Consider the following 18533-nt stretch of genomic DNA (forward strand, 5'->3'; position numbering starts at 1 on the left):
TAGCCAATAGAATTTATTACATGTTGGTATTTTGTTATTTTACTACTTGACAATAAAGATAAATAATAAACTGTGATGCACTATCGTTCACATGGTGTAATTAAATTACTTCTAGATGATAAAACAAACTGACGATAATATCCCTTTATTTGACTTGAGAAGCAATATATAAAGGTGCCTATATATTTATTAAAGTCTATCTAAAATAAAAGGACTCAAGCAAATAATTTATTAAAGTCTATCTAAATAAAAGGAGTTAAGCATATTTTATTAAAGTCTATCTAAAATAAAAGGTGTTAAGCATATTTTATTAAAGTCTATCTAAAATAAAAGGAGTGCAGCATATAATTTATTAAAGTCTATCTAAAATAAAAGGAGTCAAGCAAATAATTTATTAAAGTCTATCTAAATAAAAGGAGTTAAGCATATTCTATTAAAGTCTATCTAAAATAAAAGGTGTTAAGCGTATTTTATTAAAGTCTCTCTAAATAAAGTCTATCTAAAATAAAAGGAGTCAAACATATAACCGAGTCAAACAAAGGCCACAATTTGTGCGTTAACTGATTTGGGATAAATGAGCAGATGGCCATCTCGAAGGCCAAGACGAGTTGCACATCAAAGCCAAAGAAAGGATGTTAGTTTGACTGTGAATATGGCAATTGAAAAATAAATTAGCATTTACTCAATGACTTCTTGAAGCACCGAATTAAACACCCTCTGGTCGAGAATGGGTCAAATCAAAGAGCCGAATGCGCTCCAAAACTCAAAATTCAAGCGGTGTAGAGAGCGCGTAAACGCGTTATGACTACTTCCATCTGCACATTTATGGACGAGCATTTGCCAATCTATAAATACGGGCAAGAGGACGAAGATTCAGAGATACAAATGCAACCAAGTATAATAAAGAGGAAGAGATGGAGAGCCAAAGAAAAGCAATGTTGATGTTGGTTCTGGCAGTGGGGGCTGCTGTTCTGTTTGGGAGTGTTTCTGCACAAAATTGCGGGTGTTCGAGCAATTTTGCTGCAGCAAGTGGGGATACTGCGGTACTGGAGATGATTACTGTGGCACAGGCTGCAAAGAAGGGCCATGTACCACCACCCCCACTCCCTCCACTCCCTCCACTGGCGGTGTTGTCTCCTCCGTCATAAGCAAGGATTTCTTTGATGCCATTCTCAACGCTGCAGACAGCTCCTGTGCTGGAAAGAGCTTCTACACATATGATGGCTTCATCCAGGCTGCCAACGCCTACTCTGGCTTCGGCACCACCAGGTCTTCTGACGACGCCAAGAGAGAGCTCGTTGCCTTCTTCGCCCATGTCACTGACGAGACTGGATGTATGTAATCATTAATTTTAATCACTACGAATATTGTTGTTCAAATCTCGCATAACTAGTGATGACTAATGAGTATTGTGCTTTTGCAGCTTTCTGTTACATTGAAGAGATCGATGGCGCATCGAAAGATTACTGCGAAGAAAGCAACACCCAGTATCCATGTGTTGCAGGCAAAGGCTACTTCGGCCGGGGACCCATCCAGCTATCCTGGTAATTAATCAATTCTGATCGCTTGAGCTTTATACTTTGTTCTGTTGCGCTTTCTTCCCACTTCACACTAATGAGATTGAGTGAGTATTGCAGGAACTTCAACTACGGTCCAGCAGGAAACGACATTGGGTTCGACGGGCTGAATGAGCTGGAGAAGGTAGCGCAAGATGCCGCCATTTCGTTCAAGATAGCAGTTTGGTTTTGGATGAAACAGAGCAACTGCCACAGCGCCATCACCTCTGGACAGGGATTCGGTGCTACAATCCAAGCTGTGAATGGCGCCATCGAGTGTAATGGTGGCAGACCTGACATCGTCAATAAGCGTATAAGTTACTACAAAAATTACTGTGAGAAGTTGGGAGTAGATCCAGGCTCCAACCTCTCCTGCTAATTTTACCTCACTTCACCTCACCAATTACAACAGGAAAATAAGACCGCAGACGAAATTCTGCACTACTGTCCTCTTTAATTATATCCATTTGTGAAATACAATAAAATTCCCAACTAAAACAAATGATGTTGCAAAGAATTTTTAATTAAATTAGTTTACAACAGCTTCTTTTGAAAATTTGTGTGACCTAGTATGATATGATGGAATAAAAATTCAGTAGTAGATGAAATAGTGTTGTTTGTCAGTTTGTGTCATGGAATTATAGGAAGGCAACAGTTTTCTTTGATTGGTTAGGGAGGCTACAATTCTTAACAATTGATTATAATTGTTTATTTATTGCAGTCAATTAAAATTACGAAAAAGTTTTCTTTAATTTTTTTTAAATTGAAGAATGCAAATCAATCATTTCTTAAAGATAAAAAGAAAATAATATTTTATCTTCATTCTTATTTTACAAATTATTTTGTCACAAGGTCAGAAGAATCAAAGATATCTAATAAGGCTGAAATAAGTGGCCTATAGGCTCTAAAATTGCCAACAATCCGTGCAACTGCTAATATATAGTCAGAAATATGTCAAATTATCAATATGATTGTGTTTTACTTAGTGTGTCAAAGTCTCCAATAAAAATGTAAATATCTTTATGATGTAGATATTTGAATAGGGTAGGATTATATTTGTTTTTTTCCTAAAACTGAAGTTCATAAATGAAATTAACTAGCTACACTTGGAATATCACAAATCCCCTTGTTATAATATCTCATTTGTCACTATGTGATTCTTGTAAAGCCGAGAATTGACAACTACATGCCAAGATTTTAAAAGAAAAACCATTCAAGAGAAGAATAAAATCCTTGATTCTCGAATTCTATTATTATATTATTTTGATATAAAAAGAACTAGGCTCTAGAAGCAATGAATACTTAATATTTTTTATTTTACAATTACTCAAGTATACAATTCATTGCACAATTTAACTAGTTAAGCTAGGGGCAACTTCAACTAAATGCATAGTCCTCTTAATTTTGAAGGATATTTCCATATGATTAATTAAGGTTGCACAAAATGGAAGCTTACCTTTTATCCAAGCAAACAAAATAAGTAGGGGCATCATGATCAAAAATAAAAAATTGCATTCACTTTGTGTAGTCATAATATTTTTTAGTTCAAAAAAATTGTTTATCATTTCTTTTAAAATTTGTTCACCTTCATCTATAAGAAAATTCAATAAATATCCAACATAGGAAAGAGGATTTGAGTAGATTTATGACAATTCAAGTTGGCACTTCAATACTCCCAACAATTAATAGACTAGTTTTTGTGCCCATATGAATTTTGAGTAATATTTTTGGGAACAATTAGAGGGAGAAAAGAATATAGAATAAAGTAAGGGTGCACATAAAATAAGAGATAATACAAACGTAGGTGCATAATTTAGATATTAGGAATTCAGGAACCTAAGTTAGAATAATAAAAAGAAAATGAAAGAGAGAAGGCCACATTCATGGACAAAAAATAAAATAATTCCATATGGTAGGACTTACTTCAAGATGATTCCTTGACTACAATTGATGAAATTCAATCACACCAAAAAGAATAAGATGTCACAAACATACTAAACATGGAATGCAAACTCAAAATTGATGATAAATGCTAGTTGGTTACTAAACTAATGTAATATGAATAATTGAATATTGAATATTCTTTTCAAATTAGATTTGTATTTTTCAATTGATTGGTTGGTGGATGGATATAAATGCCACAAAACATCCATAAATGCATGCTCGGGGTCATTAATTAGAAATACATGGCATGAGATCCAAGATGATGATGAATATTCTATGAAAGTTTTGACTTTAGGCATGAAAAAGGTGAATTTAAATTTTTAGATGTCTTACGAAACAATCTAGTCCAAGGTGGCTATTTTTTTAAGATTGTGCAATGGAAAATTCTGAGTTGATTTTTAATGGTAGATTACTAATGTGTGTCGTGCACTAAATGGGTTAAAGTTCATGTCTAGACTAAATATTGATGATGTCTATAAAAATTATATAGAAAAGGTGGAAATTCTAAGTTATGCACTTTTATTGCTTCAATCAAGAAAGTCTTATATTTTGATGAGCAAAATTTGTGAGTTTTTTAAATTGAATCCTTTAGCAATGTACATGATTTAATTAATGTTTATATTTAACCATGCATGCATAGAAGAATAATGAATTTGACGAAGAATTTTAATTAAAGAAATATATATTGATGAGTTTAAGCATATTTGAAATATAATAGAAAAATTAAGAGATCACACTCAAAATAGATTTATGTAAAGAAGCTATGTTAAAAAATACAAAAAGTAATCTTATAAAACGATGACATAGAAATACATATTCAATAGATATATGAATACATGATGAAAGAATACACCTTTTAATCTTATTTTTAAATTCTTACTTTTAATTTGATAGGGGAGAATAGACTCATTAATAAAAAAATCATATGAATTTAAATTTAACAAAACCTTTTTGTAAATTTATTTCTAATTTTTTTTCATATACCTTTTAATATTGTCCTATTTTCCATTTGTAACCAGTTATCTATTGAAAAAATCTCCAAAATTAATTTTTTTAAAAATTTTCTTTTAATTTATTTATATATATTGAGACTATCGAAATTATGAATGTTGTGATTTCATATGTTTGAATTTAAAATTCTAAACTTAAGATATTTAGATTTTTTGATTTAGATAGATTTTTGAAGCTTTGGCATTCCAATTGCTTTGTATAAATAGACTTTTTGGGTGTGGGTTTTTTAAGTGTTGGCATGATTCCCTAAGACTTGTGTATCAAAACAATCGAGGGATGGTTTGAGGGGTTATGATTCATATGATTAAGTGGATGGTGTGGTCGATTATAATTAATATAAATGGAAGGATGATTTGGTATTTTAGTTTTTTATATAAGTTACAGGATTTAGTTTTATGGATTAGGATGTAGAAAGGTTGATGGATGGATAGATGGTTTGATTGTTTAGGATTTATATGGTTTGAGGGATAGTTTAATATTTCTATTATATTAGTTTACAATTAATGAAAGGTAATAAAATTAATAAGTTTAGTATGTGCAAATATTTGGACAAATAGATAAGTTATTTTGAGACCTTTCAAATGTAATAAATTATTGATATGAAGATATGTCATAATTCATCAAAGGTTGTTAGAGTATACGCGAGGCAATTTAAGTTGGCAATGTTTTCAATTATTAATGGCTAATTCTATTGATTAGAATTTTTAATTCTTCATATAGATAAGAGAGAAAAATAAGTGAAAAACATAGAAGTGGTATTATAATGATTAAATTTATCTTTTAATAAATATTCTTTAATTTAATATGTTGTGTTATTAGAAATGGAATTGAGAGCAAGAACATCTGAAACCATGGACGATGGAGGAGATGGAGAAAGAGATGATTATGGTTGTGGGGATAATCTAGATGATGGTGTAGATTATCTTGTGGTTGCCTTTGTAATTCTTGACTAGATGGGCTGGGTTCTATTGTCTATCGTATTCATGAGCTTTACAACTATATTTGGATTATATTCTCTTGGTGTCTCCTTAGATTATCTTTTGCATTATGGGTTATCCTTAGTTGCCCATTTTCGTGTATTCCTTTCCTGGTAGAGGAATTTCTATCTGTGCCCTTTCTCCTTGATAGGTTGGAGGTTTTTCTACTCAATGGTGATTGGTTACTCTTGGATGTGGCTGTATGTTCTCTACTTTTTAGTGCCTTGGTGGTAATCCTCTTGATCAATATTCAAACTTTCCATGTTTACTTCATTTAATAGTAATGATTAATAGATTTTTGTGTTTTGGGTACTTTTTTTTGTCAAGCCAAACCTTGATGTGAGTTCTTTGGGTTGGTTCTTTCTAGGTTCAACTTTAGTGACTCTCTCTCTCTTATTGAGATTTGGATTTTCTCTGGGTTGTCTGCCTATTTTTAGAACCTTTTCTTTCTTCTTGGTTGTAGGATCCATGTATTAGGCTATTTGTGTGTCTTGATTCTTCTCATCTGTCTATACATTTGTGGCTATGCTTTGTCCGCTTCTCTACTCTGAGGAGGCCTATATTTTTCTCTTGCATATAGTCATTCTTGGGATACTCTTGTCCATGCTCTGTTCAAGGGTTTATAGGTTGTTGGTTAGTTTCATAAATTTCTTGCCTCTCTTGTGTTGGAATTATTAAGCTAGTTTTTGGGGACTATGGATTTTGGGTCCATTCCCACTAAGGAGCTATTTTCTACTCTCCAAATGGTTTTATTGACAAATGTTTCTATTAAGCCATTTATTTTAATCCCAACAGTGAAGGTTCCTTTGCTACCTACTTCTCAAGGATGCACCACTTGTCGAAGAGAGGGGGCTTTCTCAGCTCCTTTTATTCCCCCAAGACTCCTCTAGAGGTGAAGTTCTTTCTTTTGGGTTGGGATGGGTCTCCCTCTTAGTGCTATTTGGATCTAGGTGTGTTTCTTGGAACTGGTTTTATTAAGGGAGATTCTACTGCCACTTCCCCTATTGATTCTACTACAAGTCTTCTGGAGGTGGACTCTGTAGTGGGCATTGGTATTTCAGATCCTATAGAGGTGGAATCTATGATTATTTTTTATTATAGTCCTATTGAAGTAGGTTGTGGGGTTAGTCTTATTCTTGATCCTATTAAGGTGGAGTATATGGTGTCTTTTGATATTCTGAATATATTGAGGTACCTTGAGATTTAGATATTTCTTGGTTTTTTAATCTCTAAGATTCTTCTTTTTCATCTTGGATAGGCTAGTTTATTTCTATTAGTGCTACTATCTAAGATTCTTCTTCTGTTATCTCCTTATCTCAATTGGTAGCTAGTTTTGTTGTCTACTATTTTTGGGCTCATTGTTGTCCCATTCCCTTTCTATTTTTATGGTGATTCTATTGGAAAAGGCTTTGGGTACCTCTCAAAACCCATTAGTTATGTTTGTTCTAGTCCATTCTCTAGTTGAATTTTCCTGAGTTTAAAGTCTTCTCATATTTAGAAGGTTTAGGGATTCCTTTCAAAACCCATTATTCTACTTACCCTTTCCTGGTTTGTGCTCTTTATAGCTCAAGGTATCTTTGATCCATTTTTTTAGGGTGCTAACCCACTCCTTGGTTGTTTTCTCTCCAAATCAAGGTGTCTCTAGGTTTAAGTCTAAGGGTCCTTTTGAAAACCTACAAGTTCTATTTGAATTGTCTTAGTTGTGTCTCTTATGATATGCTAGTTGGCACTCCATTTCATGCTAGCATCTGGCTTTTTAGTTTTCTCACTTCTTGTGAGATCCCTCTATGTCATATTGAAGGCTAATATGTAAAAGGGTTTGGGCCCTATTTCCTAATTTACCTAATCAAAACATTTTTGGCTGTTAGAATAGTTTGTTAAATAATTAATGATCCCTATAAAATTATGGAAAAGTGACAATAAAGATTGAGCTTATTATTATATTATTATTTTTTAATTTATATTATGAACATGTAAATACTGATAACCTTGACATTAAAAGCTAAATGTAAAATTTGATGCCTTTCTGAAAGCATAGCATAATAGACAAATGGATTACATTGTCTAGATTATAATTTTAAAGATTGTAAACTATGGCTTGTGAATCGAGACATCATATCATATTTTGGTAGATTAAACATTCCAAGGATAGGTGCCAAATATGGATTAAGAGTGCAGCGTAGTTTTCTACTTCTAATCTATCTATCAATAGTCAAAGCTAAAAATATTCTTCGGAAAAAGCTTGTAATCATTAGTAGTTTTACTATATTATGATTGTTTTTTTACTCTTTTCCATATTATAATGTTAGGATATTAGCATTTTATCATGTAACATGTATGTTAGATATATCATGCTACACTAGATTCCATCAAACCTATCGGGTTCCATATTATTTGGTACTTCATGCAATTTAAAGAGTTCTTTAGTTGAAGAACATAGGGGAAACATACACTTCATGGTTGGGAGTTTAAAAACTTTGAATATGTTCTGACCTTGTCAATTACTACAGATAGAGCACTTGATATTTATTGTATGTATTCAACCTTCTAGTCTAAATGTATTGTAATACTTTCCATCCAAATATAGAAGAACATTGTGCCGATAACAAAAAATTTCTTATGTGTAAATACGATTTTCTAGCATTTTTCTAAATGGTTGTTAACATGGATTCTTTAATGGATTTTTTTTTTTTTTTATCTATGCCTATGTCTTTAAAAAGACTACCTCATCACTGTTCTATTAGAATGAAAAATAATCTAATTAACCTTAACATGTAATAACTAAGAAATATTATCTTTCTAAGGAACATAGAATCTACAAAAGTAATTAATTATTCCTATAAACCGGTACTGAGAGGGGGGGGGGTGAATCAGTATAGGCACAATTTCCTTTCCCAAACTGGTTTGACTACAAACACTGCAAATGTCTAACAGACAGTAACACTGGTCTGAAACAGAGTGCAACCAGTAAAGTTAAGAATGACTATGACAAGCATTAATTGGTTAAACACCTAGCTTTCTAGTCAACTTAATACTACACTTCCATTTCACCCTTGTGCACGAATAGGTAATCTATAACCAGAAATATAATAATAGCTAGCTCAGTATGATTTACCTTCAGACACAAATCACTTAAATCATCACATGAAAAATACTAAACATTGCACATAGATTTTTCATGTGGAAACCCAACTGGGAAAAATAATAGTGGGGATGAATACCCACAAGTTTCTTTTGAACTCTTTAGAAGTGCGCTTTGTTAGGAGCCTAGTCCAGTTAGAGACTATCACAACAGGTTTTGCTAAGAACCGATACTGTTAGGGATCACCTAGTTAAGGGATGGCTGAATACTCGATTAAGGGTTAAACCCTATTAGAGGTTACCTTGTTAGAGGATTTCAAGAACTCAATTAGTTTGAGTCACCCTGTTAAAGGATTTACAACAAGCTGATTAAAGCTACTCAGTTAAGGAATTTTCCAACTGTTGAAGTGGTTAAAGATCAACAAGTATTACAATGATCTGATAATAGCACTCAATGCCTAATGCAGATCTGCTTAAGTTCCTTCCTTCTGCACACACACCATGCAGGAATCAATCCTCTTATCTCATCTGGTCTGGCAAGAATCACATATCTTTTCACTTAGATACACACACACCATTTTCCAACAACCTCAGAAAGAAACACAACAACGACCTTATAGGAAATAGATAGGTCAGTGGCATAAACCCTAAACCCTAAACATTTAGGTTAAGCAATTCAGGTGGTTCAATCCTGGCCATTGAACACTTTTCATTTGAATACAAAAGTCTTGAACATATCTCAAGACATTCTCCATCATTCATTCTTCACCTTTTTCATGGCGGCTTGTAACCCATCACACGTTCTCCACCGTTTACAGGGACTTCGCACATTCCCGAGGTAGATAGGATCAATCTCCTTCATGCAAGATCCTTCACGCGCTCAAGCTAACATGGCAACACGATCGGATCTTCATTATAATGCTAACTCATTACACAATGTCTTCGGTTGAGTCACACGGGCTTGGAACACTTCAACCGGAAACCCTTAAGCTAAGACTACCAACCAGTAGTCATATCATGTTTAGTCCTTATAGAGAACATTCCATATGCCGGTTCAAATTTCATCATACCGGTTCTCTTGGACAAACATACCACTTCACCTATTGCTCAATATACCGGTTTATATCATTATACCGGTTCACTTTGCCAACTGTTTGGCTTCAATATACCTGTTCACTTCTTTGCACATATACCGGTTCACATTTCAGCATATTGCGGGTTGACTCTTCAATCATATTGACATCAATGACAACATAATATCTTCATGTCAACATACTCAGCACAAATGCCAACAAACAATAGCAATGAAACTTATACCAAATAATAGAGGTCTCTAGACTAGATGTTATTGTTAAACATGGAAATATATGCAACACATTCTATTCTATCAATTGAAAATGTCCATAACATAAACTTAAATCTATCTTGAAAAATGTGTCATGTTCTATATAAAAATTAAAAAGAAGCACTCTTTAGAAGAGATTCAATAATAGAAAATATATAACAATTAATTAATCTATTGAAATGAAAATAATGAAAATGAAAAGGGGAGAGGACAAAAAAAACTCCTATGTTGAATAACTTCTTAAAGCTATGAGATTTCCACAATCCATATTGTATACTAGTTTATTTTTCTGGATTCGATTGTGTGTATGAATAACTTCTTCCCGAAAGAAAATTTGTAGCTTCAAAAGACAAAGTATAACTTTTTTGACCTTTTTTGGGGGATCACCTTCAAATCAAACCCATATTTTGGTTTATCCAACCTAAAAAAAAATATGTTTTTTAAAAAAATAGATAACATATAATTGTGTTCTTATTCTAAATATGCTTCCACTTTTAAGAGAAACAACAATGTAAGATAGAATGCAATAAAATAATAACTAGAATGCTATAAAATGGAAAAATATAACCTAAGTGTCCAAACCAAAAGCATTTAAGATTCTACAATATAAATAAATAAAAATAGAGAAGTCAAATAAAAGTATAGCGTAAGTCACCTTTGAAGGTTTGCCAAGGCCAATGGAGACATAAATAGTAATGCAATATGCTATACAATTTTTATAAGCTCAATAAAGTGCTAGGTAATATCCATGTACTTGAAAATACTCATAAGAGCTCAACACTATTATTACAAATGATAGAGAGTTCTAAGTTTTTAAGAGATATTAAAAGAGAAATTAAGAGAAATAAAAAGGTAATTCAAAAATTAAAAATTTAAAAAATAGGTTCTTTGAGTAGGATATTTCAAGTACATATTTTAGATGTGTATAAAATTTATAGTCTTAACATGGAAAACAAATATTACATTGATTAAAAATTCTTTTAGTAATAATGGTGAAGTACCTCTATAAAATATAACATGAAAATTATAAAAAAATCAATAATCATGAAAACATGTCATGTTGGTGCTGAATTTTATGGAGTTTAGCTTAGGTCAAGATTCCCTATCATATACATAGCCATGTTTGGCTTAGGGGTATGGATTCTTGGTAGGTATTCTTACCATTTTCATAGTAAGAAACCTCTTCCTTGTTCACAATCCTCCCTTGTTGTTATCTATGGATAGGATGTGATTAAGAATACAAAAGTTTTTTTATTTAGTTTAATTTACATATTATTAATAAATTATGGCATTGACTTCAAAGTTGGATGAGTAGGTGTTGAAATATTGGAGGCCTCATGTAGAAAAAAATCAATCCCTATCCTTTCACTAGCATTTTTTTATTGTGACTTTTCAATCTTTCTACTATAAGGAGGCCAAGTTAGATGGTAGGCTATGGATGTGGGTTAACTATTTCGTTTTTCTCATTTCTTGATTTCGTTCATTCAACTCTCTTAATCAACTCCTCAGTATCATTCTAGTCTAGGTTAAAATACATAATTTTAATCTTCATTTCTAAGGTATATCTTCCCTTGAAGATATTAGCAATATAACTCGTTATGTTCTAAAGATTGATTTAGCTTCTTAAAAATTTGGCAACACAACCTATGTCTTTAATTTTGTTGACATTAATATTTCCAAGGCTCTTCCTAAGGATATTATGTTTTCATGCTATGTAGGCCTTCAACTTAATAAATTGATTTTGAGGGTCTTCCCTTTTAATGCAAGTGACTTTTGATAATTGGACATCTTACTTTTGATTTCCCTTGCTATTATTTTATGATAGTTGGTTTAGCTACTTGGTAATGAAATGGCCTTTTCAAACACTTGATTGTTGATGATTTATTAGACATAATATTTTTAGTTTCCTAAGGTTTATTGGATCTCAATGGACATTTTTTGTCCTCTATTCATGTGGTAGATCCCTTTGTAGATGATGTTAATTTATTACTTTTATCATCTACTACTAGAAAATCTTCTCTAGGCCCAAATTTGGCTGCTCTTTATGAACCCAAAATAACCAAGGTTTGTGATGGTGTAACCCTTGTTCCTACTTTGTATTCAATTTCTATGTTACATGGAATATTTGTTTATGCATTCTACCTCTCTCTATTTGGTTTGTTAGGTCAAGGATACAATGGAGGATTTTCCTTTCCTTTCCTCTCATTCTAATCATCTAGATGATGGTGTGTTTTGGATATTTGTCTAAAAAAGGAAGAGTGGTATTCCAAAACATGTCTTTGTTCCTAATTCCCATTTAACTAATGCGTGAATTATTAGGTGAAGGCTAATAATGGTGTAATATTTAGATCTTTTGGTTGTTTTGTAGGTTTTTTTAATTTCTGTGGGATAGCTACTATTGTGAGGTAGAGTAGTTATAAATATGTTGTTTTCTAGATTTTGTGTTAACTATCATCTCTCCTTGCAAAAGATTCTAAAATTCTTTCTAAACAAAAATTTACCCCTTAATCAAAAGCATATAACATATTACAAACTTATATAGCACAATTTTTTTTAATTATTTAAGTGTTATTTTAAATTATACTTTAAAATGTAGAACACTCGTTAATCTCATTTATCATTTTTTGGTACACTTTATCCAACTCCAATATTATAAATTATTATGAATAATAATATATTATAATGTAATACTATTTAATAATATAAATTTATGTTATTTACTCAATATTTGAAGATTATATGCATGTAAATTTATTATTTTTAGGGAATTATATATTTAATAGACGTAGAATTGAAAGTTGGTTATATTGAAATATAGAATAAATTTAGTAAGCAAATCATCCAAAATTAATTTTATTTAAAGGATTGTAATTAAATAAAACTAAAGGTAGACTTGTTAGTTTTGGTGGGTAGATATAAGATGGGTAAGCAATTGTATTTGTATTTTATTGTGGTTTACTATATGCACAAGTATTAATTTATTTTCTCAATCTAGATAACTAAAGGAATCAAAATGGTTATACATGTTGACACCAAATAGTTATCCTTAAGCAATTTCAATCTCTACAAAACTTTTTTTGATGTACTATTCTTAATAATTTCCTATCAAATATCATTATAAGAATTTTTTTGAAGTTGGTGTGATGAAGACAAACATATGCGATATTAGAAACAACGTCATTTAAAAAATAGGTACCGCAAAAGTATTATAAAAAGAGACGATATTTTAATAAGAATTGTATTATGCGAGGTGGTATGAATAGTTTACGATGTAAAGTTTGAAATGAAATTTAGTGGTAATATCCAAGACTTTATAATCAAATGCGATATATGATAAGTTTCTAAGTGTATTGAAAGTAATTTTAAGTGTGATTCAATTAGATAGATGGAAGATGGATACTATAAGGTAAAATAATCTAGGAATAAAATCTATCTATCTTTGACATCGATGCAATTTTAAAGTTTTGATGTGATAATCAATTTACAAACATAAGTAATCTATGAAACGAAAGTTAATAGTATTATTTAAGATTTAATAATCAAATGTAATATGATATAAATTGAGTGAAGTCTCAAGAATAATTTTAGAAGTGACTCAATTAAATAAAAATCCCTTTATAAGTTTGGATGATAGAAAGAAATAGATTTTAGATAATAAAATAAATTAGAAATAACATCTCTTTATCTTTGATTTGAACACAATTTAAAATTTTAATGTGAGAGGACGTAGAAACAATTTAAAAGTTCAATGTGAGAGTCAATACAGAGACGTAGCGCAATTCATCTTTTGAAAAGCCTATCTAGCCAATCCATCTTTTCAAAAGCCTATCTAAAATACTTCGAATCAAGTATATGAAGTCAGTACACAGATGTATCCAATCCATCTTTTGAAAAGCGTTTCAAAAATACTCCGAGTCAAGTATAAAGTCGATTCAAAAATCAAACGAAAGCAACAATTTCTACATTCATTAATCTGAAAGAACTGCCCACATACCCATCTCGAAGATGGAGATGAGACTTGGTTTCAAAATGCTTCATTTGTCAAATAAAAGACGCTATGTCACGAGTCGCCCATAAAAGTCGAAGAATGTTAGTTTGACTGGTAATATGGCTCCGGAAGAATGCATTTCCTCATTGAGAACTCGGAGGAGAATTGGTGGTCAAATGGAGGGGAGATAGCGCTTAAAACGTGTAATGTCTTCCATCTGCACATTTGGGAATCTATAAATACGGGCATGAGGAGGGAGCTTCAGAGATACAGATGCAACCAAGTCTAATAGAGATGGAGAGTGAAAGAAAGGCAATGTTGATTTTGGCAGTGGGGATTGCTCTGCTGTTTGAGAGTGTTTCTGCACAGAGTGTCTCCTCCATCATAAGCAAGTATTTCTTTAACACCATTCTCAACGCTGCAGACAGCTCCTGTGCTGTAAAGAACTTCTACGCATACGATGCGTTCATCCAAGCCGCCAACGCTTACTCTGGCTTCGGCACCACAGGAACTTCTGACGATGGCAAGAGAGAGCTTGCTGCCTTCTTCGCCCATGTCACGCACGAGACTGCATGTACGTAATCATCAATTTCAATGACTTAAGATTGTAAAACTGCCAATTTCGCATAACTAGTAATGATTAATGAGAGTACTGTGCTTTTGCAGCTTTATGTTATATTGAAGAGATCGATGGCGCAAAGAAAGCTTTCTATGATGAAAGCAGCACTCAGTATCCATGTGTTGCAGGCAAAACCTATTTCGGCCGGGGACCGTTCCTGCTAACCTTGTAAATTAATCAATTCTCACTTGACCGTTATACTTATCTCTGTTGCACTTTCTTCCCACTTCACACCAATGAGATTGAGTGAGTATTGCCGGAACTTCAACTACGGTCCAGCAGGAAACGACATTGGGTTCGATGCGTTGAGTTATCCGGAGAAAGTAGCGCAAGATGCCGCCATTTCGTTCAAGACAGCAGTGTGGTTTAGGATGAAACAGAGAAACTGTCATAGCGCCATCACTTCTGGACAGGGATTCGGTGCCACAATCCAAGCTGTCAGTGGCGCTATCGAATGTACCGGTCGTAGTCCAGACATCGTCAACACACGTATAAAATAGTATAAAAATTACTGCCTGAAGTTGGGTGTAGATCCAGGCTCCAACCTCTCCTGCTAACTTCACCTCACCTCACCTCATGATACCTCTCCAATTGCTATTACAACAGCAAAATAAGACAGCAGACAAACATTCTGCCCTACCACCCTGTATAGTTGTATCCATTTATTAAATAAAATTAAAAAAAATCTTAGTTTTTTTAGTTTTTTTCTGGGATTGGCTAGTTGCTAGTAGTTTTCAAGGGCCCAATCTGACCATTGTTTGTTTTTGGTTAGGTACTAGCTGTGTGGTCTTTTGTGGCTAGGAGCTTCTATTATCAGTTTGTGGGAGCCTTGTAAAACCCATTAATCAAGTTATGGGTGCTTGGAAAAACCCTTGGTGTCTATTGAACATCAGGGGAGCCTTGATAAAACCCTTGTGCTAGTGAAAGGCTTTGCCCTTCTACCTTTCCAACTAAGTTTCATTTATATCACTTTGCTGCTAGGTTGGTTTTAGGTTGCTAATTATCTTTGATGTATCTTTTGCAGCTGCCTGTTTTGGGTTTTGGATCCTCGTAAAATCTGAGGGTTTTGGGTTCCTTCAAAACCTATTGTATGGGGTTTCAGGTCCCCTCAAAACCCGTTTTTCCTAATAAAGAACAATTGATTATAATGTCATGAAAACAATTTTTTATTTTTATTTTTTTCAAAACGTATTACTTTTTATAAGCAATAATATAATAATATAAAATACGGATTTGTAGCTTAATGAAAATATATTATACTTTAATAAGTATCTTGAATTTATGATTATGGATCTATATTGAGATTGGATTTTCTTTTTGTGATTGGTCAACATTCAAATATTTTAGGGAGATAACTCAGCCAACCACCAAGGGTTAAGGTCTCAAATGCATAAAAGGATGGGACTATGGATGGTGGTGAGCAATGGAACTTATGATGGAAATAGGGAGGTCAAGAAAGATGTTATTTCTCGGGTTTACACCACATAGTAAGGTTGTACCCATTTTTAAAGTGTCTTTCATGATGTTAGATTAAATTTCTTTCTATAGAAAAATAGACATATCAACGGATTTCTAAAAAGATATTTCTATTTCTTGTCCACATCCTTATAAAATTCAAAAATAGGAATGATGGTAGGCATTGTGACATATGGATGTAGATATGATGGATATGAATGAAAGCATGTTGTGATATGGATGACTTGCTAATAGTTGTAAAGGTTGGATGAGATGTAGGGGTGGAAAAATCTTTTCCCCAATTGTATAGTACATGTAGATAGCTAATTTATGTGTGATACTTACAAATGGGTTTTCATCCCATTACTTTTCCAAGGTTCGATTAGAATGGTTTTTACCATTCGATGATTATTATATTTTCATTACTCTAATTTTTAATTTCCTTTTATATATTGGGGTTGTTGAATTTTAAATTTAATTAACTATTTCCATAACAATCTAATAATATCCCATTCTAAAAAAAATAAAAAATAAAATAAAAATAAAATAAAAAAATAAAAAATAAAAAATAAAAAAAAAATTGAAAATAGAACTTTAAAAAATGCTCTGCTAATAGGCGAAAATGCGAATTAAAAATACTATGCATTTGGCGAGTTTTTCGGCGGGGGGGAGCAGGCAGGTTTTCGCCTCTTGTTCGAAGAGCATCTCGGTCTTCAGTCCGCCTTGCAAGAGAATCCCTGCAAGAAACACAACGGTGTCAAATGCAAGAAGGGTTTCGGGCTTCTGCGAGGGCGACTCTGGGAGAAATAATGAAACTAGGGCAAGAAACGCCAAAACCCTGTCGCTTCCCTCCGACGGAAGATGGCAAGTGTATCATTCGAAAAAGACCCTCAAAAAGATGGGCAATAATAAAGGAACAACTTTAAATATGGATAAGCGCAAACAATCAGATCCTAAGCTTTCTCCGGCTACAGGGGCTAATTTGGTGCCGCTCGGGAAGTTCGAATTTTTGAGCCAAAACCTAATTTTAGGCAGAGGCGTATATGCATGATCCCGGATTATCTGATGGATCCCCAATTCAATTTATATAGCAACTATGGGGTTTTTGTTAAATGGACTGGTTTCGGTGATGATATAGAAAGGATTGTCGACTGGTGGCTGGCCCTATATCCGGGTCAGGTAAGTATTTCTATACTGGAAAATAATTTTCTTGCAATTTTATGTGATAATCATAATACAAAGGATGACATTTTGCATGGTAAGGCTAAATTATATAGAGGCTTTGGTTTTTTTCGATGTGAATGGAGGCCGAATTTTGACCCACATTCACAGAATATAAACAAATACCCTAGATGGATTAATCTGGGTTCTTTACCTATCGAATATTTGGATCTTAAAATTTTGGAATTCTTAGGGGAACAGTTCGGGTCCTTTTTGGGCTGCGAAAGGTTAGAAAGAATGGTTTTTAACAAAAACAACAAAATCTTAGTCAAATTTGACTGTAACTCCCGGGTCTTGGAACCCACCAAGCTTGTAACAAAAAGGGGGGAATGGAACATTAATCCCACCTTCTATGATGGGGTCATAAATGAATCCGATATCTGGTTGAAATCAAGCCCGTCACAGATTAAAAGTATCGAGCATAAGGAAAACCCTATTTCAGATCAGAATGTAAATATCACATTAAATTCTATCCATGATAATGTTGACTGTCCTCCTGTGACTAATACAGATGAAAATATTCACAATAGTCTCAGTAATATTAATGACCTTGATAAGATAATAGATGAGGCAAATTCCATAAAAGCAGAAGCCTTAGTGGAGATGTCAAAAAGAATCTCCGATTCGGTGGATTCATTGAAATCCCCTTCTGAAACAAAAACAGTCGAAAACTTGGGGCAAGAAATTGAGGCTGATCAAGAAGTAATGTCTTCTAGAATGGCTGCAGCTCTAGAGGTATTCAATAACAATGAAGTTGAAAATCTTTCCCCAGAAGAGGAAGATGAGAAGAGGTTTCTAATTCAGGAACTTCTGGCCTCTATGGATATGGGAGACAATAATGAGAATAGGGAAGAAGATATCTCCTCGCTACCTGTCAATGATTACACAACTGCTCAGTCCCAGCTGGGAGAGGATGACGGAGAAGGAGTGACAATTCCCCATCAATCCTTAGGAATAGCTAACATATATGACGGGAAAAACACTCCTGACTGTGCTAGAGAAGCAAAAAGTAGAGGCAGAAAATCCTTAAGCGAATTAAGGTTGCAGGACGGAAATGCAAAAGACCAAGGCAAATTAACTGCCTTCTTTGATGCTGGGAAGGGGAAGGGCCTTCCCACGGTCCAATGAAAATCTCTTCGTGGAATGTTAGGGGCATGAATGCCCCTAACAAACAGCGTCTAATTAGACGCAACATCATAAAATGGAAACATGACATCGTTCTCCTTCAAGAAACTAAATTAGCCTAGGCAGAAGCTGAGGCTTTTAAAAGTAAACTAGGTCTTCTTAGCTGGGAATTTGTGGAAGCCAGGGGTGCCTCTAGTGGATTAGGTATTAT

General features: G+C 33.3%; 1 pseudogene; it reads left to right on the plus strand.

Annotated features, from left to right (window-relative positions):
• The first annotated feature begins 914 nt into the window (after window positions 1–914).
• Window positions 915–15078, plus strand: LOC131875292 (chitinase 6-like; annotated as a pseudogene).
• Window positions 15079–18533: the final 3455 nt, after the last annotated feature.

The sequence above is a fragment of the Cryptomeria japonica genome, chromosome 4 (assembly GCF_030272615.1).
Source record: "Cryptomeria japonica chromosome 4, Sugi_1.0, whole genome shotgun sequence".
Classification (NCBI taxonomy): Eukaryota; Viridiplantae; Streptophyta; class Pinopsida; order Cupressales; family Cupressaceae; genus Cryptomeria; species Cryptomeria japonica.